This window comes from Pelodiscus sinensis, chromosome 5 (genome assembly GCF_052426305.1).
Source record: "Pelodiscus sinensis isolate ZL-2025 chromosome 5, ASM5242630v1, whole genome shotgun sequence".
NCBI lineage: Eukaryota > Metazoa > Chordata > Testudines > Trionychidae > Pelodiscus > Pelodiscus sinensis.
The window spans coordinates 120,531,676-120,553,142 of NC_143056.1; the positions used below are offsets into that span (position 1 = coordinate 120,531,676).

Genomic DNA, 21,467 nt, shown 5'->3' on the forward strand with positions numbered 1-21,467 from the left:
AGTTAGGTCCATCAATGGCTATTTGCCAGGATGGGTAGGAATGGCTATGAGCCAGGATGGTGTCCCTAAACCATGTTTGTCTGGAGATGGGTGATAGAGGAGGGATCACGTGTTCCCTCTCCCTCTGGGGCATCTGGTATTGGCCACTGTTGGCAGACAGGATAGTGGGCTGGATGGACCTTTGATCTCACCTAGTATGGCCTTCTTGTGTTCTTACATCCAGTTGGTGGGGCTGGCAGACATGTCCCTTGGTCCTAGGCACTGAAGCAGCCAAGGAGGTTCCATGGCTGCCTCACACACCAGCTCTGCAGTTCCCATCAGCCAGGAATCACCGCCCATAGGAGCTGGGGGTGGGGTATGAAAGTGGAAATAGGGGTGGCGCCTGTGGGCCAAGGCAGCGTGCATTGCACAGAGCCGCCTGGCCGTGCCTCCGCCTAGGAGCAGAGGGACATGTTGCTGTTTCCAGGGAGCCCCTCTGAAAGTAAACACTGCTCAAATCCACGCCTCACACATCCCAGCTCCTGCCCCAGCCCTGAGCTACCTCCCATGGCCACAATCTCCCAGAGCCCACAGTCCAGTCCTCCTCCCAGACCTTGAGCTCATCGCCTCTGACCCCACCCCAGAACCCAAATCCCCAGCCAGAACCTCTTCCCATATGCCGAAACTTTCAGCTGCACTCCCCAACCTGGAGCCCTTAATGCACCCCAAATGCCTCATCCCTGGCCTCACCCTAGACCCTGACACCCTGCCCCAGCCTGGAGCCTGCCTGGGGACCTGCCATGGCCAGGGAAGGGGTACCGTTCATTCACACCAACCAGCCTCACCTCTGCAGAGCAGCTAGGCACAGCGTAAAGCCAACCACAGGCAGGGCAACCGTCCCCCAGCGTAAACCCCGCTGCAGCCTGGACCTGCCGTGCCTGGGGTGCCACTACCTGAGTGTGCACCCCTCCTCCAGCACGAGCTCAGCCACATTGTCCATCCCCCAGCCCAAACCTTGCCTGAGCCCTGGATCTGCCAGGGCCGAGGAAGTGGGGCCCCAGCTGCAGAGCTGCCTCAGTGGGACAGTCCCATACACAGGAATTTCTGGCGGGGAGGGGGATGCGAGCTATGGGTTGCTGCCCCACATCTTCCACATCAGCCCACCCCCTAGCCTCTCTCTGGGAATGGGAAGGATCAGCCCCTGCCTTCTCTAGGCTGGCTGGAGCATGAGGGAGGGAGGCTGGGGCAATGTGCCTCACAGTTACTTGGAGGACCATGGGGGGGGGAATGCATTCGCACCCTTCACACACACGCACTCCCTCTGCATGCAGGCCTGCAGTAGAGGCACCTCTAGGCTCCAGCCTCAGGGCTGCTGCAGGGAGATATGGGAGGAGTCTGCTCTCTCCACTGTAGCCCCAAAACACCCTCCTACAACCCAAAGCGCTCATCCCCACCCCACTCCACAGCCTGCATCCCCAGCCTGAGACCTTACACCCTGTATCCCAACCCTCTGTCCCACCCTGTGTCCCCTTCCACACTCAGAACTCCTCAGCCTCATCACCATGTACATTTTGTTACGTGCACCCATACGGTGGTGGATGTGTCATAGATCATCTCCATATTGGGTGCATGTAGCAAAATTCATCCCACCGATGGGTGAGACACATCAGAGAACACAGTGGCCTCCAGAGGTCTGAATTGCGCATCTTTCCTTTTTCCCGTTTTGAAGGCCATCGAAGCCTTCCCAAAAATGGGAGGTGATAGGCTCCTCCACCCTTATCCCCACCTCCAGCCAAGCTGGAAGCCACAGCAGGGTAGGGTGTGGGGGGCAGCCCAGGCAGATGGAGAGATCCAGGCTCCTCACACAGTTCTCCACAAGCTGGCTCTGGCCAGGGTCTCCTTGACAACAGCTATACGAGCAGCTCTGGGGAGCAATGTCACACTCTCCACCTGCCCACCATGCAGGGGGCTCACTGAGAGCAGCCTCCAGGGCATATCCCTGCCCCTGAGAGTCCCTGCCTAGGGCAGGTGCAGGGTCTGCGACATGGCTTCCCAAGTGGCTCTTACCGTGGCCCAGCTGCGGCTCCAGGCCCCCTCCACCAGTTGGAGATGGGCTGGGGAGAACTGTGTAGGAAGCTGTGGTGAGACAGGGTGGAGTCGCAGACCCTCCACCTACCTTGTGCTGGGCGGAGCATGAGGCGAGGACATGGACCAGGGGCCACTGTCTGCTCCCTGCATTACAGAGGACCTGTGGGGTTCAGATTCTGTGGGGTTCAGATTCTGTGGCCACAGCTCAGATTCTGTGGCCAGGCTCCATGACGGTCTGGCTGTTGGGGAGAGAGGGTGAGGGGGGAAGAGAAGGAGATGGGGTGAGGTCTATCCCAGCCAAAAACGGACAGGTGCCACTGCCAGGGTTTTTTTCCCTCCCATGCTCTTTCCCTGCTACCTCCTCTGCTTTGGCATTTTCTCTTTGTTTATCCCTCCTTCTGAGAGAATGACTCTGCTATGGGGACCCACTGGGCTAGTACTTGCTGAAACTTGCTCAAGAAGCAGCCACTCGAGGGCAACTCAGAGTCAGTTCATCACTACAGTGACAGAGTCTATCCTCATCCTTGCTGTTCCTCTAAACCTCAGAGCAACAATTACTGAAATAGAGGAGTCTCACGGCCTTATCTTTAGCAGAGTCACTCCTTACACATATGAATGACATTTCCTTTTCTCCCACCCCAGCAGAAAGAGGTCTGAGAAAAATTGAAATTATAATGGTTCTAGTGGGTCCCACCTTTTGTTTATTATCTCCTTTAAATGCATTATTAGAGGTTCAACATTAACATTGGCAGTCCCATGCACTAGGAGAAAGTTCTAATTTTGCGGATAATACTGGATTACACTACATTAACTGTACTGTACAAATACAGTGAATGGAGGCACCCAAGGGAGTTAGAAGCAATTAATATAGTTAGTTTATTTACCTACCTCTGACACACCAAGGGCATTCAAAGGCAACTGGAATGGTGTTTACTGACAGAGAACTACAGAGCTTCTTCAATCATGCCAATAAATATCCTGTCCAAGGCTCACTGTGCTACTTAATGGTTGCACACAATGGAAAATATGAAAATAGAAATTGAAATATCAACTTTAAAAATACAACTCTTTCCCCCATTCAAATGGCATGCAGGAATAAGACACTAATAATGATATAGTACAAAGAGAATTCTTAGCTCGCACAGACTTTATGTTTTTTAGCATTGTGAGAGATGTTCAATACAGGCTCTCACTACTTGCTTATTACATCTTTATCATATTCCAGTACAAGAATCGTAATGAAGATACAGTTGATGTTGGAAACAGACATCACTTCAAGTAAACCAACTTTATTAGAGCATTGTAATTATAGGAAAAAAAGTCAAACATTTAAAAAACAAGTTAAAGTTTAAAAAAGTGTTAAAAAATCAGGAAATTCATAATTTAGGTTCCAGGAACAATCTTAACTCTGAATACTTGTGAATATTTATTCCCTGTCTGTCCATCAACCCTCAACCTGACATTCCGCCACTTTACTGCCTCGCTCATATTTTCTATGTGGTCCATAAACCGGTACTATTATACTGTAAAAACAGTTAAGATACAAAGAATCAGATGCTACATTTTCAAAAGTGTTTATAGTGATTTTAGGTAATCAGCTGGAGATACCTTAAAATGAAGCCTATTTTTCAGAAAATTATTGCATACTTGCCTTCTAAAATCCAGACCCCTTTAAGGCGTCTCAAGTTGGGCATCCAAAAATGGAGTCACCAAAGATCACTAGTCACTTTGGGTATGTCTACACTACCCCGCTAGTTCAAACTAGCGGGGTAATGTAGGCATACCGCACTTGCAAATGAAGCCCGGGATTTGAATTTCCCGGGCTTCATTTGCATAAGCCGGCCGGCGCCATTTTTAAATGCCGGCTTGTTCGAACCCCGTGCCGCGCGGCTACACGCGGCACGGGCTAGATAGTTTGAACTAGCAAGCCATTCCGCACTATCTGTACACCTCGTTCTACGAGGCGTACAGATAGTGCGGAATGGCTTGCTAGTTCGAACTATCTAGCCCGTGCCGCGTGTAGCCGCGCGGCACGGGGTTCGAACAAGCCGGCATTTAAAAATGGCGCCGGCCGGCTTATGCAAATGAAGCCCGGGAAATTCAAATCCCGGGCTTCATTTGCAAGTGCGGTATGCCTACATTACCACCCTAGTTCGAACTAGGGTGGTAGTGTAGACATACCCGTTTATACATGTAGGCCCAGGGCAATGCATTTCAACGTAGGCTGAAAAAGATCAGATGCAAATTCAAAGGCATAAGTTTATGGCTACACATTTAGAAGTTACATTTGGCAGAGAGATAAAACTGACTTCACCTTCTGTACTGGGGATGAATATCTCATCACTGCAACTAAAACAGAGGGTACTAAACTATTACTTAAAACCAAGAAACAATAGGAAGCTTCCTGTAGCACCTCTCGTCATCAATATTCCCTGGGACACTTCCCTTCTCCCCCTTGGCACATACCAGGCTTCAGGCTGGTTTCTCAGGGGTCCGAGGGTTAACAGGTCTAGCTGGGGTCTGGGCAGTCCAGGCCAGTCCTTGGCTCCTTGCAGGTCCAACGATCCCAGCCAGTCCTCAGGATCAGGCCTATGTAGGCATTCTGGCCTGTCGTCCGATCAGGCACAGCTGATGGTCCTGGCTAGTCGTCGGGTGCAGACCAGCACGGGGGTTCAGGCCCGTCCTCCCAGTCAAGCACACCAGGTGGTCCAGGCCAAATCTCAGCCTCCCAGGCAGGGAGAGCTGGACAGACCTCTGGTTCCTCTGGAGGCTGGGCCCAGACTGAGCTCTTGGGCTGGGCTTTTATAATTCTGACCACGCCTCCTGGCTTCCGGTTAGGTGATTGGGAGGGGTTAGGCTCGGCCCAAAATGGCTCCCAGAGGAGCTCCTCAACCTCCAGCTCAGTGGGCGGCCATTCCTTACCCCCACTACACTTGTGAGAAGGAGGAGAGGCAGCGGGGTGCAGGGACTGCCCTCTTCCTTCTCCCCCCACCCCGCTGGTTCCTGGTTCCTGCTCCTGCACCAGCCGGAGCCCTCCCCACCCAGCTGCTTCCCTGCCTGCCTGCCCGCTCGCTGAGACCTGCTCCCCGGACGCCGCTACACCCCACCACCACCACCACCACCACCTGCTGTTGCTGCCTGGGGGGAGAGGGGGGGCCTGCCAGCTGCCCTCCCTCTCCCCTCCACCACTGCTCCAGAGGAGGAGGACCACCCCACCAGCACCTACCACCCGGAGGCCTTCCACTGCCGCCTGCCTGCTGCTGCTGCTGCACCCTGCTGAGGGGGAGAAGAGGAAACCACTGAGAACTGTGGAGGGGGTTTGTTCACAAACTGAGCTTTTTCAATCTGCTCCGGGGTGGTGGTGAATTGAACTGTTAAAAGGGGGGCTGGGGGAGAGGCTCGGAGCCCTCCCCCCAGTCCAGCTGCCCCCCCCCCCATCCGTTGCCACCACCCCCAAGGCCCCCTCCACCACCCTTTGCCACCTGGACTGCCTCTTCTCCCCCTGGTGGGGTTTGCTGCCCTGCCTGCCACCTGGGACTCTGCTGCAGCGGTGGGCGAGGTTGAGCCCCACACAGCGCTCGTGGGTGTGCTCCCTCCCCCCTCTTCTGGACTTGGCCCCCCTCCCTCAGCTACATCTGGCTGGGGGGCCACCCTTACCCCCGGTCACCCACCCTACCCCAGCAGCTTGGTTTTTTCCCCCACTGCCTGCCCCTCCCTGTTAGCTTAGTTTGGTTCCTTCCCTCCCTTCCCAAATCCACTTACCCACCACACCTGCTCCCAAAATTATCTGCCACGCCCCTGCCCCAGCCAGTCCAAGAGTGTGTGCCCCGCCCCACCCAGCTGTTGTTTGCCTCCATTTTATCCCTCCCCACCCCCCCAGCCACCCCCCAGCCCCCCCAGCCCTTGAGCACCACCTGATTTGCCTCGCCCCCTCCCTGCCCTGAGCGCTTGTGCCCCCCTTTTAGTTAGCCCCCTTGTTCACTGCACCTCCCCAACGGCCCCACAACCCCCCCCCCCCCGTATCCCAGTGCAGCCGGAGGAGCCGGCCCCCGCCCTGTACCCGTTACCTTGCCCCCTGCCTGCCCTGCCGGCACCCTCCTCCTCCGCTCCAGCCTTGCGGGGAGGAGTGGTTGCTGGCCCCTCGGTTCCCCTGCTCTATCCGCCCCTTTTGGTTCTCTCCCTCCCAGCAACCAGTCGGCGGGAGGGAGTAGTTGCCCCCCCCTTTTTCCCCTTCTCCCCTTCCCTCCCAATTATACGCCCCCCCCACCCTTCCCTTCCCTTGCGTGCCCCCGCCCCCGTATTAGCGCCCTCCTCCTCTGCTACAGCCTCAGCAGGGAGGTGAGGCTGCTAACTCCCCCCCCCATATCTTCAGTTGCCCTCCCCAAAACCAGCACCCTCCCTCTCTCCCACCCCCTCCATTTCAGACACCCTCCTCCCTCGCCTGCTGTCTCGTGGGGAGGAGCGGTGAACCCTTGCTCCCCTTCCTCTTATCTGTGCCTCCTTCCTACCCCCCCCTTCCATGATGGAGGCAGTCCCTACCACGCCCCCCTCGCTACCACCAGGCCCGACAACTGCTGCGGCTGACCTCCCGACCCCAGGCCCGAGCTCCGCCGCCGCCACGGCCACCGCTCCCTCAGACACGGGAGCAACCGTCACCTCGGCCGGAAAAAAGGGCGGGGGGAAGAAAAAGGGCAAAATCCCAGCCCCAAAGGCCAAATCCATCACGGCCAAAGCCGCCCCGCCCTCCACAGCCCCTCCTTCCCCTGCTGTCCCCTCCACCAGCTCTGGGGGTGACACAATCAAGACCCCCAGAGCGTACGCCCAGGTGGCCGCTGCTGCCCCCTCACCTGCCCCGTCATCGGCCCCGACTGCCGCCTCCAGCTCCATCCCTGGCGGCCGCGGCCCCTTTCCCACCATGACCAGGAGGCACGGCGTCCGCTGCCTCCTGGTTGCCGCCTCGCCCCACATGGAAACCTACGTGCGGGCGATGGCGAGGGTGGTGGGGGCCTCGGCCGTGGTGGCGGCCTCCAAGATGTACGGCAAGGCGGTCTTCTTCCTTGCCTCGGAGGCCGCCGCCCAGGAGGCGGTGGAGAGGGGCCTGGCGGTGGGAGGCGTGCACGTGCCCCTCGAACCTTTGGAGGACCTGGGCGTACGGGTGGTGCTCACCTCCGTCCCGCCCTTCGTCCCTAATGCTGCCCTGTTACCTTCCCTCTCCACCCTGGGGAAGCCCATCTCGACCATCAGCCCTCTCCCGCTGGGCTGTAAGGACCCCGCCCTCCGCCACGTTCTATCTTTCCGCCGGCAGGTACAACTGCAGCTGCCGCCGGCGGCGCGTGGCGGGGAGGCGCTCGAGGGGTCCTTCTTGGTGCCCTACCAGGGGGCCCATTATCGGATTCATTACTCCTCGGGGGAGACCCGGTGCTTCCTCTGCCGGGCGATGGGGCACGTCCGGAGGGACTGTCCCTTGGCCCGGTCGGAGGAGGCGTCCGGGCCCCCCGGGGCCCGTAAGGGCGCCGGCCCCACCACCGCCGGCCCCCCTGGTAGTCCGGGATCCGCGGCCGCCCCTCCTCCAACCGACGGCCCTGCCCGGGAGCCAGAGGCGTCCCCCCTGGCGCGCCCGAGCGGGCAGGCGGGCCCCACCTCTATTTGGTCAGTCACCGCGGGGCCCGAGGAGGAGAGGGTGGCGCGGTTGCCGCAGGGCGAGGGAGAGGGCCCTCCCCGGGTGGAGGTATCCCCTTCCTTCCTACCCTTGCCACAACGCCGTCCCCGAACCCCAAAAGTGCCCCCCGGCCTTGCCCTCGCTGACCGGCCCTCCACTTCCACCTTGGAGGGCTGGACGCTCGTCGGGGGCAAGCGCAAAGCCCGCCGGTTGCGGGCTCAATCTCCCCCCTCCGATGAGGAGGGCGGGAAGGCCCCCCTCCGAAAGATCCCGAGGGGGGCCGGCGCTGCCCAGAGCGCCCCCGACGAGCATCAGCGGGAGGCGCCGGCCGAGGAAGCCGCGGCGGCGAGGGGGGACGACGCCGCCCCCCCTGCGGAGCTTCTCCACGAGGAGGCCTCGGGTGGAGCCCCCCCGACCCCGGTTCCAACTGAGCCCCCCTCCGTTCCCGCTGAGGTAATTGTTGCCTCGGCGGCCGGAGGGGAAGGCTCCGGGGCCGAGGGGATGGAGCTTAGCTCCATCTTCGAGGAGATCGAGGCCCTGGGTCTGACCCCGCTCACCCAGGGGGAGGACGACCCCCCGCCAGCGGGCCTCGGTCTGGGCGGCGACTCTGTGGCGCCGCCCCCTCCTCTCCCCGATCCCGTGTCCCAGGTGGCTGACCCCGTCCTCACGCTCGGGGCGCCCCTGATACTGCCCACTGGCCCGGCCGACTCGAGCGCCGGAACGGATGCCGCCGAGCCCTCCGGGGCGACGGCTGGCGCCGAGCGGCCGGGTCCCGGGGTTGGGGGTGCCCCCTCTCCAGCTACCGAGGCGGGGCAGTCATCCCCCTTTCCCGTTGGGGGCCCAGCGGAAAATGCCATCCAGGCCGACGCCGAGGCATTAACACTTGCCTCTCCACCTGAGCCCGGCGTCGGCGCGGGCCCCCTTCCTGTTCCCGACCCCCAACTTCCCATTCGGGAGGCGCCGCAGCCCGGTGGGATTGCCACAGGGGACCCTTTCCCAGACCCCGTCCAGGATCCCAATTCCCTCCCACGTCCCGATCCTCCCCCTACTCCCGCTTCCGCCCTTTACGAACCCATCTCCAGCCCCGAGTCCTCCCCTGTTCCCGATCCCTTTCCTACCCCGACCTCGGCCCCATTCTCTGTCCCCGACCCACTGTCCGGCCCTGAACCTACCCCTCCCCCCGGCTCTGCCGTGGAGGTAACCCCTCCCTTGCCGTCCCCCCCTTCTTTTCCCATCCTGGTCCCCGTCATGTTGCCCGATCCGTCCCTACCGCCCCCCCAAACATCCGCCAGTGCCACCCCCGCGAGGGCCGTCTCGTTCCCGCTAGCTGCGGGCGGCCCTTCGGGGGTCGTTTTTGTATCCCCGGTCCCCAACCCGTTGGGGGCTGCCTTGTTCCCTCCGCCGCCTCCTTCCCTGCCGGGGTCGGGGGCGGGCAGCGCGGCGCCAGCAGCAACGGCGCCGCGTCGGGGATCGGATCCCTGTTTGCCCGTCTCCGTGGCCCGTGAGCTTCATCCGGGGGCCCGGACGGAGGAGAATCCTGGTTCCCCCTCGGTGCTGAGGGGCGAGCTGCGCCAATTCCTCGCGGATAACCGTGGGGCGAAGGGAAAGGTGCAGCTCGCCCTCCAGCGCTGGGGGGACTTCCACTCCATCCTCCAGGCCACTAGAGCCTTGTTGCAGGAGGGGAGAGGGACCAGTAGGCAGGACGACGCGGCCTACCGTCAGACCCGCAGGTTTCGGGACGCTCTCCTGACCTTCGGGTCGGGGAGCGGTCTGCTGCGGGGCCTGCGTGAGGCCGCCGACTCGCCTGTCCGCGAGGATCTACCCCAGCCCTCACTATGAATTCTACCATCTTTGCAACATTGAATGCCCGGGGCTGTAGGGCGGGTCTCCGCAGGAGCCGGGTGCTCTCCTTCCTTCGGGAGGGGGGGTACTCGGTGGTTTTCCTGCAGGAGACCCACACGACTCCAGCCGTCGAGGCTGGCTGGCGGCTGGAGTGGGGGGACGGGGTGTATTTTAGCCACCTCGGCGCTCACTCGGCCGGGGTGGCCACCCTGTTCTCCCCTGCCCTACGGCCCGAGGTGCTGGGGACCGCCGAGGTTGTCCCCGGCCGCCTGCTGCACGTCCGGGCCCGCGTGGAGGGGCGGACGTTGAACCTGGTCAACGTCTATGCCCCGAACGCGGGCCCGGACCAGGTCACCTTTTATCGGCAGGCGGCCACCTTCCTCGGCACTCTGGATCCTCGCGAGGGCCTGGTCCTGGGCGGGGACTTCAACACCACCCTCGATGACCGGGACCGTGTAGGACTCGCGAACTGCCAGGCCGCGGCGGACGTCCTCAGGGAGATCGTGGAACATCACTCCCTGGTGGACGTCTGGCGAGACCACCACCCGGACGACAGTACCACCTTCACTTACGTCCGGGTGGGGAAAACACGGTCGAGCCACTCCCGGTTGGATCGCATTTACCTCTCACGATTCCATCTGGCACGAGCCCACTCCTCCAGCATCCGGCCGGCCCCGTTCACGGACCACCATTTGGTGTCCGTGAAGGCCTCTCTGATTTCGGAGAGGCTGGGGCCGGCCTATTGGCATTTTAACAATAGCTTGCTGGAGGACGTGGGCTTCGTGGCGTCCTTCCGGGAGTTCTGGCAGGCCTGGCGGGGGCAGCGGCCCGCCTTTCCCTCGGCGCGGCGATGGTGGGATGTGGGGAAGGTGCGCGCCCGGCTCTTCTGCCGTGACTACTCCCGGGGCGGCAGCCGGCGGAGGGATGCGGCGATAGAGCAGCTGGAGCGGGAGGTCTTGAAGCTTGAGAGGCGCCTGGCGTCCGCCCCCGAGGATCCACTCCTCCGCGAGGCGTGCCGGGAGAAGCGGGAGGAGCTCCGAGCCCTGGAAGATCACAGGGCCCGGGGCGCTTTTGTCCGATCCCGCATCCACCTCCTTCGGGAGATGGATCGCGGCTCCCGCTTCTTCTATGCCCTGGAGAAAAGGAGGGGGGCAAAAAAGCACGTCACCTGCCTCTTGGCAGAGGACGGCACCCCCCTCACGGATCCGGTGGAGATGCGTGGAAGGGCCAGGGCCTTCTACGCCAGTTTGTTCTCCCCGGATCCGACCGAAGCCGACGCCTGCAGGGCGCTCTGGACCGAGCTCCCGACGGTCAGCGCGGGCGACCGAGACCGGCTGGAGCTGCCTCTCACTCTGGCCGAGTTCTCGGAAGCCCTCCGTCTCATGCCCAACAACAAAACCCCGGGCATGGACGGGCTGACCGTGGAGTTCTACCGCGTGTTCTGGGACGTCCTCGGCCCGGACCTCGTCACCGTCTGGGCCGAGTCCCTGGAGAGCGGGGTCCTCCCTCTGTCGTGCAGGCGAGCGGTGCTCGCCTTACTGCCGAAGAAGGGGGACCTCCGCGACCTACGGAATTGGCGTCCCGTCTCGCTCCTCAGCACGGACTACAAGATCGTAGCGAAAACCATCTCGCTGCGACTGCGGTCCGTGCTGGCGGACGTGATCCATCCCGACCAGACCTACACCGTCCCGGGCCGTAGTATATTTGATAACTTGTATTTGGTCCGGGATCTCTTAGAGCTCGGGTGTAGGGACGGCTTGTCGTTCGCCCTCCTGTCCCTGGACCAGGAGAAGGCGTTCGACAGGATGGACCACGGGTATCTCCTGGGCACCCTGCAGGCCTTCGGCTTCGGGCCCCGGTTTGTGGGTTTTCTCCGGGTGCTGTACGCCCTCGCGGAGTGTTTGGTCAGGCTCAACTGGACCCTGACCGAGCCGGTCAGCTTCGGGCGGGGGGTACGTCAGGGGTGTCCGCTGTCGGGCCAGCTGTACGCTCTGGCGATCGAGCCCTTCCTCTGTCTCCTCCGTAGGAGGTTGACGGGGTTGGTGCTTCGGGAGCCGGAGCTGCGGCTGGTCCTGTCGGCGTACGCCGATGACGTGCTCCTCGTGGTCCAGGACCCGGGCGACCTGGCGCGGGTGGAGGCTTGCCAAGCCGTCTACTCGGCAGCCTCCTCCGCCCGGGTCAACTGGGTCAAGAGCTCTGGCCTGGTGGTCGGGGACGGGTGGCGGGCCGGCTCCCTCCCACCCGCGCTTCAGGCCATCAGGTGGAGCGCGGGTCCGCTGCTCTATCTGGGCGTTTATTTATCCGCCACGCATCCCTCTCCGCCGGAAAACTGGCAAGGTTTGGAGGCCAGGGTGGGTGAGCGGCTGCGGAGATGGACGGGACTGCTCCGGTGTCTCTCCCTTCGCGGGAGAGCGCTGGTACTCAATCAGCTGGTCCTGTCCATGCTCTGGCACCGGCTCAACACCCTGCGCCCGGCCCCGGAGGTCCTGGCCAAGCTCCAGAGGGCAGCTTTGGGGTTCTTTTGGCCAGGACTGCACTGGGTCTCTGCAGGGGTCCTGTCCCTCCCCCTGGAGGAGGGGGGTCAGGGCCTGGTCTGCATACGCAGCCAGGTCCGGACCTTCCGCCTCCAGGCCCTGCAGAGACTCCTCTTCAGTGCAGGTAGTCCGGCATGGGGCACCTTGGCGCGCGCTTTCCTCCGCCGCCTCCGAGGGCTCCGATACGACCGGCAGCTCTTTTTTATCCACCCGAGGGGTCTTCCGCGAGACCTCTCAGAGCTGCCGGAATTCTACCAGGACCTCCTCCAGACCTGGAAGCTGTTCTCGGCGACCAGGTCCGTTGTGGCCTCCGAGGGGGCAGACCTCCTCGCGGAGCCCCTGCTCCACAATCCAGCCTTGTGCGTGCAGGTGGCGGAGTCTCCCTCGGTGCGCCGGAGGCTGATCCTGGCAGAAACCACCATGGTCGGAGACCTCCTGGACTACGACAGGGGGGACTGGGTGGATCCCCGAGCGCTCGCTCGGCGCATGGGGCTCTCCACCCCCCGAACCCCTCTGCGCCTACTCCAGGAGGTGAAGGCGGTTTTGCCGCGGCCCGCTCTCGACTTCCTGCAGCGGTCCTTGCGAGAGGGTACGCCCCGCCCCTCCCCTCCTGCAAAGCCTCCGTCCCTTATTATTGGGCCCCTGTTCCACGGGCCCCCCCGGCCTCCCCACCCTTGGACCCCCAGCCGGCTGCAAAATCTGCAGCCGGTCTGTTTCCAAGCCGCGCCAAGGCAACATCTGTACACGCTCGTGCTCCACACCCTGCATTTCCCCACCCTCGTGTCCCGCCCTGATACCAAATGGCGGGACTATCTAAGACCCGTAGAGGGTGGGGAACCCCGGTGGGCCAGCGTCTATGCCGATCTGATTCCGCGGCCCATCGGGGACATCAGTTGGCGGCTCCTTCACGGAGCCGTGAGCACGGGCGTGTACTTGGCGCGGTTTACCCCCATTCCAGACACCTGCCCCTTCTGCGGCGTGAGGGAGAACCTGGCGCATGCCTACCTCGAATGCGCCAGGTTGCAGCCCCTATTCCGGCTCCTCCAGAACCTCTTATTGAGGTTCTGGCTGCACTTTTCTCCCCACCTATTCATTTATGCACACCCTATCCGTGGCCCCACAAAGTCGCGAGACCTCCTCGTCAACCTCCTCCTGGCTCTAGCTAAGAGCACCATCTACAATACCAGGAGGAGGATGCTAGACGAGGGGGTTCTCTGTGACTGTGGGGCCTATTTCCGCTCCTCCCTTGTGTCACGAATCCGGGCAGAGTTCCTCTGGGCGGCGTCCACTGGCTCCATCGACAGCTTTGAGGAGCAGTGGGCGCTGTCCGGGGTTCTCTGCTCGGTGTCCCCATCCGGCTCCCTTATTTTGAACCTTTAACTCGCACTCCTTGATCCTTTATTCATTATTTGTCCCAAGCAATTAGTTGGACATGGGTCCAGTGTCCCTCCCATAAGGCTGGGGAGGGGCTTTTAGAAGGTGGGCGGGCTTCGCCCGCCCACCATCCCATGTTTTCAAATAGACCCCACTACAAGGATACACATCCCTTTATATGTAATTGCAAAGTGATGCACTGAGATTTGTTGTGCACAGTGTCAGAGTGCATTACTGTCCAGAATAAAGCAATACAAAAAAAAAAAACCACACACACACACACACACACACTAACTTTCCATGTGTGTATGCTACATTAACATTGGCAGGAATTGCATACAAAATTCCCTTAGGCAACTCTGTGTGTGTTTCACAGTGCTGATTTTCTGCCAGGAAATCAGGTGGATTTGTTTACAATAAACAAAATTACGCATTATATTTGTATGTAAAACCATTCATCTGACGGTCTCACAGCACCTCTAACATACATTAATCAATCAATCCTTATAACCATTTTGTGAGGTCAGAGCCAGATTCAAAGCCTACCAAAGCAAATGGGAAGCTTTTCATGGTCGTCAATGGGCTTTTGTTGAGGCCCTAATTAAGCATTATCCCCGTTTTACAGATAGGTAACATTTAGAACTAACAAAAAGATTAAATGACTTGCTCACAGTCCTGCAGCATGTAAATGGTTGAGTTGAGAATAAGATCAACAATACTGGCCCCCTAGCCTCTGCTTTTAACCACTTAAACAACACTCCCACTATGTAGTAAGTGACTGGACTATTGCCAGTCAATATAAATTTAATTTTCAGAGAAGAGATTTACTCTTGTAATGAAAGCACATGCACACACAAAAAATCACATTAAAAATATTCCCATTAATCTGTTTGCTCTTTCTTTCTCTCTCTCTATCAATGTTGCTGCTTCTGTTTTAGTTCCCAGTAAAATTTGATAGTTTGTTTTTATACCCTGAGCCTGGTGCAGTTTGATTGGTTTTCATTGCTAGGTGCTCTAGTAAACCTTTGAAAGCTGCTTTATTTCTTCTTTTAATGCTGATACAAACCGGCTAGAAAAGGCTAGTTGGGGGCTCATTTACCTTATCCTAGTATTTTTTAGCAGTTATTCTGCATATTTTGAGCTAAAAGAAAAAAGAAAACATCCTCTAAGTCAATTTAAAAAAAAAATCACACATGCACACACTTGGATTCGTGCAATGAAAACCCCTGTGATTTAGAGGGAAATGTGTATGGACGTGTCATTCAGTGAAACTAATCCTACTGCCCTTAAGTCAATGGGAATTCTCTGATTGAGCCTATTTCTGCTTCCAACTGGGGGGAATTTTCAACAGCACGAGAATGGTTTAGCTGCAGAAGTCCCATTTTCAAAACTGACTTATTTCAAGATTTTTAGGAGTGACTGGAGATTTTGGAGTCTCAAGTTTGTATTCTCAACTTGAGACACCTTGAAGAGGCCTGATTTTCAGGAAGTATTGTATACCCACCTCTTTCAAAATCAGGTCCCTTTCATGTGCGCCAAACTAGGCGCACAGTTTATTGGAAATCTTGGCCTTGGGCACTTACAAGCCAAAACCCCACTGACTTTTGATGAGTCTTGGGTTCTTAAAGACCTAAGAGCCAGACTGACAAAAGTATTTAGGTACCACACACACAGGGAGATGGCTAAGGGATTTTCAAAAGCACCTAAACATGTTAGATGCCTAACAATCATTAGAATTTTGGTGCTTAATTTCGTTAATTGCTTTTGCAAATTTTGGAATTGCTTCCTGCATCTTTTGGAAGATCTTTGTAAACCTGCCGGAGCCCCTTTGAAAACAGGACTAAGGCTCTGCCACAGCTACCAGATGAGTTTGTGGCCCCTTTCAGTCCCCTCTCAGTGTACCCCAAAGGCCTGATTTCCTGTATCTCTCTCAAACCTGCCAGTCTCACCACCTCTGAATTGAATCTCCAGGTGATAGACCCATGTTAACCAACCATGTTACCAGGACAGCACAATTAGGGTTAGCACCAGTAAGCTCTTTTTCTATGGGGACTTGGGACCAGACAGCGGATTTCAGTGACTCACAAACATCTTATTCAAAACAAAGCTTAATTTATTCACCCAAAGGGATGTGATGCATGCAGTGGGAAGGCTAAAAACAATAAAGAGTTGTATGAATAGTTCTCCTTACGCACACATCAACCTTTCCTGGCAAGGTTTGGAAAGTTGCATTCACCTTAGCTATCTCCATTTCTGGTTACAAAAGACAGAATGAGTTGATGTCGCGTGTTCTTTATTATAGATCTCACCTAGGCAGCTGCTGACAACTCACTGTCCCATCCCAGATTCTATGTGGCTCTTTAATGGTTTTTCTATCTCCAGGTTTCCTGTCTCGGCACCTCAACTATGTTACTCTGCCCAGCATCTGGAAACCAGCATCTTCCCAATTGATGGCCCAGCCATTGTTATCTTAACTCCTTTGAAACTATTTACTCCAAGTGTCTTATCTTTGCCTCCTTTCCTTTCCTGTTTGTTTTCCTCCTGACAGCCTCCTTTGATTTAACTTCTGGCAGTCAAGCAGGATAATATCACACAGGCAAACTGATGCACATATGCATTTCATTAAAAAAAAACATATTTCTCTGAGTCTCCACCAATTCTTAGGTGCTTCTGAAAATTATACCCATTGGGGAAATGTCGCAACATTTCTCATTTTTAAAAACATCTTTAAAGGATAATCCCTCGACTGCTTGAAACAGAAAGCTGTTTCTAAGGTGTGTTGTCCCCTCCACATAATGTGCTCACTACGGCATCAAGGAAATCGCGCCTTAAAACTAAGCTCCTGGCTTTTATTTGTGTTTAATGAATAAACAGAACTGAAGCAGTCTATAAACATTGAAGCTGAAATAAACACAAATAGTAGAGTGGCAACTCAGCAAACCACCTTAACCAATAACATTAAACCAAACAAGACATAAACCTTCCTACAATAGTTATACCGTAAGACTTCCTTCACCTTAATTGAGCTACACCAGATCCAGCCCTCTGTATTAAAAAAAAAAAAAAAACAGGACTAGAAGTTTTACTGAGTACGCCCAGCTTTGCTGGAGGTAATGCTAGAAGTATCAGTGCTGAAGTGGTTAGTCCCAATCATGTTCTTATATAAAAACTACGATGGGTTCTATGATGGCTGTTTTCATGCCAGCTATTCCAACCTTTGCTTAGGAAAAGGAAGGGTTCTTGCCAGAAGAAATGGAGGTTTATTTGGCTCAGCAATGATTGCTGATCAAATGAATGTTAACAGGAGTATTCAGGCATACCTTTTAGCTTGCCAAGGCCTAAGAGTTGGACTCAGTGAAGAATGAAGCACCAAGATGAGCAACCCAAAAGGAAGAGTCATGCAAGATCACTGGCGATTCTTTCTGTTAGTATAAAAAACACTTCTTGTAGCCTCCGTGTCATGAGATTTCATTTGTAATGTAAATAACTGTCAATAATGAAAGTGGAGGGACACCATACTTGTGCATGGCACATCAATTACGTTGGGGCTACAGGCTAATATCAGCAATACCCTTCGACAGGAGGAACATGAGAGAGATTTCCAGCAGGTAACTGAACAGAAGTGCTGGGAATATCTCTTATAAGGGGAACCAAGCTGAAACCATTAAATTCTTTTTTTACTGAGAATTCCCCATTTTAGATGTATCCTGAGGGCCCTATTCTCCCGCTGACTCCTGCAGAGTGAGGAAAGAGGGCCAGGGACAACAGTGTTGATAGCGCTGCGGGCTTTGTTCTCTATAAACATCAAACTTCAATGCTGTCACAAATGGCGTGTTGCAAACGGTTGAGCAGAAGTGCACATCTCCCGGTTATTGTCCCATAACATTAAATACAGTGAAATTACAGCACACTTATGTACGACACTTCTGAGCTTGACATTTTCATTGCTAATGTCACCCACAGCTTAAGGCTTTTTTTTCCCATAAATCAGGCAGGATATTTTTTCCCCTTCACAGACAAGGTTAGAAGCCTAGGAGTTATATTTCACAATACAATGTCACAATTGCCATACATACTCTGTGGTCATTTAATAATAAATAATCAATAAAAAGAAGCTTTGGTCTGGAAGCCAGAAAAAAATGCCACTATTGTGCAAATTTATATTAAACAGGTGTACTTCTCACCTCAGTAATGACTTTGTACTAATCTATACTCATTTCTGTGCAGAGCTTTTTACTTTTATAGTTTGGTTACACGTAAAAATAACTGATTAACTGAGCTGCGTACATTACAATTTAGTTTTGAGAATAATCGTGAAAATGCACTCTTAATCTCTTTCTATGTTTTATTTAAAACAACAATTAACAAAACCACTGACCAGGATTTTTTCTCCCTTTTTTCTGTGGAAGAACACAAAGAGGAATTAAGGTAACAATTGGTCTGGTAGCACTTTAAAGACTAACAAAACATGTAGATAGGATCATGAGCTTTCGTGGGCACAGCCCACTTCTTCAGATGACTGGAGTTATGAGTAGGGGATATGAAAACTCAAAATAAATAGGAGAAGGGAAGGGGGGGGGGGTAGAGAAAGATGACTCTTCAGCTCTCCAGCTGACACCTTGTGATCTACCTCAGCCAGCTAATAATAAACCTGGGTTTATGAGGCATGGAGGTGTTTTCATACTTCACCCCCAGTTCATCAGCTTACACATCTCTGCCTTTGCCACTACACCAACACACGGTATTTTTATATAGAAGGCTGTGATATGGGGCTGCATGAGCAATGGGCTCTCCAAAACATATTAAAATAAATGGATGGATGAATAAATGAAAGTGGAAATGGTAGGGAGGGGACAGAGTGTGATGGCTGAGCTGCATCTTTTACTGCTCACCACAAGACTGAAATCTTTCCTTTCGGGGAACGGCAATAGTTCACATAAACCTGCACTGCACTCTAGCAGGATACAGGCACAGACATCACCTGCACTGTTCCTTCCATGTTCCTTCCCCCTCTCACATGTGTGCAGCACTGAACCAGCCAGGAAGGGAGCAGGGAAGGGGGGAGCCTGGAAACAGCTAACGGGAAGGGGGGGCAATAGGGCTAGCCAGAGGAGATGGGGGGGCCAACGGGAAGCAGGGCTGGTCATGGGAGGGGGTTGTCGGGTGGTACGGGGCTGGCTGTGGGATGTTGGGGGAGGGGGGACCGGCCAGGAGGGGGCGGGGCTGGCCGGGAGTAAGGGGGGCGGGAAACACAGCTGGGGGAATCGGGTGCCGCAAGGGTGGCTGGGAGGAAGGAGGGGGCGGGAAGCACAGCTGGCGCGGGGGGGGGGGCGTGCAGCGGCTCTGGCAGAGGAGATCAGGAAGAGGAAGCAGAGCTGGGGAGAGTGCAGGGGGGCTGGCCGGGGAAGATCAGGAGGGGAAGTGGGGGAGAACTAGCCAGCCGGGAAGGGGGAAGATGAGCAAATTGGCAGGCGGGGAGCGGGACTAATCTGGGCACTTGTTGCCTGTCCCGCACCGGCGACGCACGAGCGAGGAGGAGGCTTCCCCTCCTCTTCACATTCAACTGACTGAGGGCTCCCGGTGGCAATTGCTGCCCCGCCTCCCAGCTGGGACTCCCAGCCGCTCCCCCTTTCCCCCGCCCCCGCCAGGTTTCCATCCGGTGCGCAGCTGGAAAAATCAGAAAATACCGGACATTGCACATGTCCAATATTTTCTGTTTTTTTTTACCGGACGAGCGCACAAATACTGGACTGTCCGGTACAATACCAGACACCTGGCAACCCTAACTGTGCTTCTGTTTCCAACTTCTGACTCTCCTCAATTAGGGCATAATTTTCAAATGCACTTAGGAGCGTAAATCCCATTTTCAGAAGTGACTTTATTACCTGGAAGTTGGTGGGACCTGGGCTCTTAAGTAACTCAAGTGCTTTTGAAAACTTTGCCTTGGTCTATTTAGTCTGTAAGCTCTTTGGGGCAGGGACTCTCTCTTTCACCACCTAGCACAATGTTTCCCTGATTTTGGCTGGGACCTCTAGGTGCTACTGTGATACAAAAAATTAATTTCAAACCAAGACTTCAGTCTGGGCGGCAGAGCAGAAGTAAAGAGATTTTTATGTGGAGGCATAAAACACTGTTATTTATTTAGATCACTGTAGTAGCCAGGAGCCTCACTCATTGTACCAGGCATTGCAAGCCCTGAATAATGATGAGTTTGCCCCAATCCAGGATGGTATGGATCTGATTTTAAAAAAAACCCTTATTGTAAGGTTGAGAATTTGGCCTATTATTGCCCCCAGTTACATTTCAACTACCCAATCTGTCTTTGGGATCCCCGAGATAAAAGACAGTGTGTGCCTTGTTTAATTAGCTACATTCCTCACCTACCCAACAGCCCATATCCTTGCCAACAGAGGATTGTTCTCTGCAGCATCATATGCAAATTTGAGAAGTGCCACTCTTCAGAGTGGCAGACTCTATGAATTTCTAGCATTGATCCAAACACCTCCCCAGTACTTCCACTTATCAGTGTCTTCAACTCAGATCTACTCAGAGAGGCAGGCTGAAATCCTAACCAGTTTAACCCTTTGCTTTTTCATCTTGCAGTGAATTTGCTATTGATTTCCCTCTGGCTACTCTTACCCTGTAAATGCATTTCTGACTACACTGAAAGGTCAGCACACTACTAATTGCTTGTAAACCAGCCATATCTACTCCTCTCCATGCCACTTTCCATTTATTACAAATTCATACTTCTCTTCTTCTCTATGTCCGATATATCTCTAACATGCTTCTGACAAAGCTGTTCTGTACTTCCCATTTCCACACCAAATAGAAAATACCTACTATGCGGAAATGATGCATAATCTACTGCCCTTCTTGTCCAAGCATAGGATTTAATTTGCTACAAAAGTTAAAGAAACTAAGGACTAATTCTGCTGGTGAGGATATCCAGGGACAATTCACAAGATCAAAGTCTTACTTTTCACCAAGTTACACAACATTTCCTCCTGGCACCTCGCTCAGTTCAAGCAGAAGAATTTAGTCTGGTCAATTTCACTCATTTAAGGTCCCCATTTCACATGCTTAGTGTCACCCACATCCACAATGCTGTTGGGTCAAAGTTGCCAATATGCAAAGTGGGACCTGAAAAATATATTTACTCACAGTGAGTAGAAAGCTTCTCCTGGTGACAACACAGACTTCAGCTTCAATTTTGATAAAATCTAAGCTTTCATTTAATGCCTCTTTTTCTTCCCCATTTAAAAACAAATAAAACCTAAGTTTTGGAAATGTCACTTTCAAGTTAATATCAAAGAGCAACACAAGTGCCTGTGCCATTTACACAAACAAAAAGGGACCCCTTTCTTTATAACCCAAAAAGCAGTATTACACCTCTTAGAAGTTTTGGGCCAGATTCTGCACTAATATAAATTTACATACAATCACTGACTTCAGTGGAGTTATTTACAGCATCTGAGTATCTGGTCATTTGCACGTAAACCTTTTCTCCATATAAATGTCCACAGAAGTTGTGCGATTTTTGGATGAAATATTTGTAGTGGATACAGAATCTCTTAATAGAGTTAATGGAAAACATGCACCTATACTCCCAAAGATGGCTTTATACTTCAGTTGCATATCTATAGTGCTGATATTGCTTCTTTTATAGAATACTAGAACTGGAAGGAACCGCGAGAGATAATAAAGTCCAGTCCCCTGCCCTCACGGCAGGACCAAGCACTGTATAGATCAACCCTGATAGATGTCTGTTTAACCTGCTCTTAAATATCTCCAGTGATGGAGAGTCCACAACCTCTGTAGGCAATTTATTCCAGTATTTAATCACCCCGAATGTAAGGAAGTTTTTCCTAATGTCTAATCTAAACCTCCCTTACTGCAGTTTAAGCCCATAAGCCTATCCTCAGAGGACAAGGAGAACAACCCCCCCTTCCTGTACAACCCTTTTAGATACCTGAAAACTACTATCATGT

At 54.5% G+C, this 21,467-nt stretch overlaps 1 protein-coding gene across 4 annotated transcripts in view; it reads right to left on the reverse strand.

The window, feature by feature from the left end:
• Positions 1–21,467, reverse strand: part of TSPAN4 (tetraspanin 4) — a 708,227-nt gene that overhangs the window by 410,288 nt on the left and 276,472 nt on the right. The window lies entirely within an intron of this gene.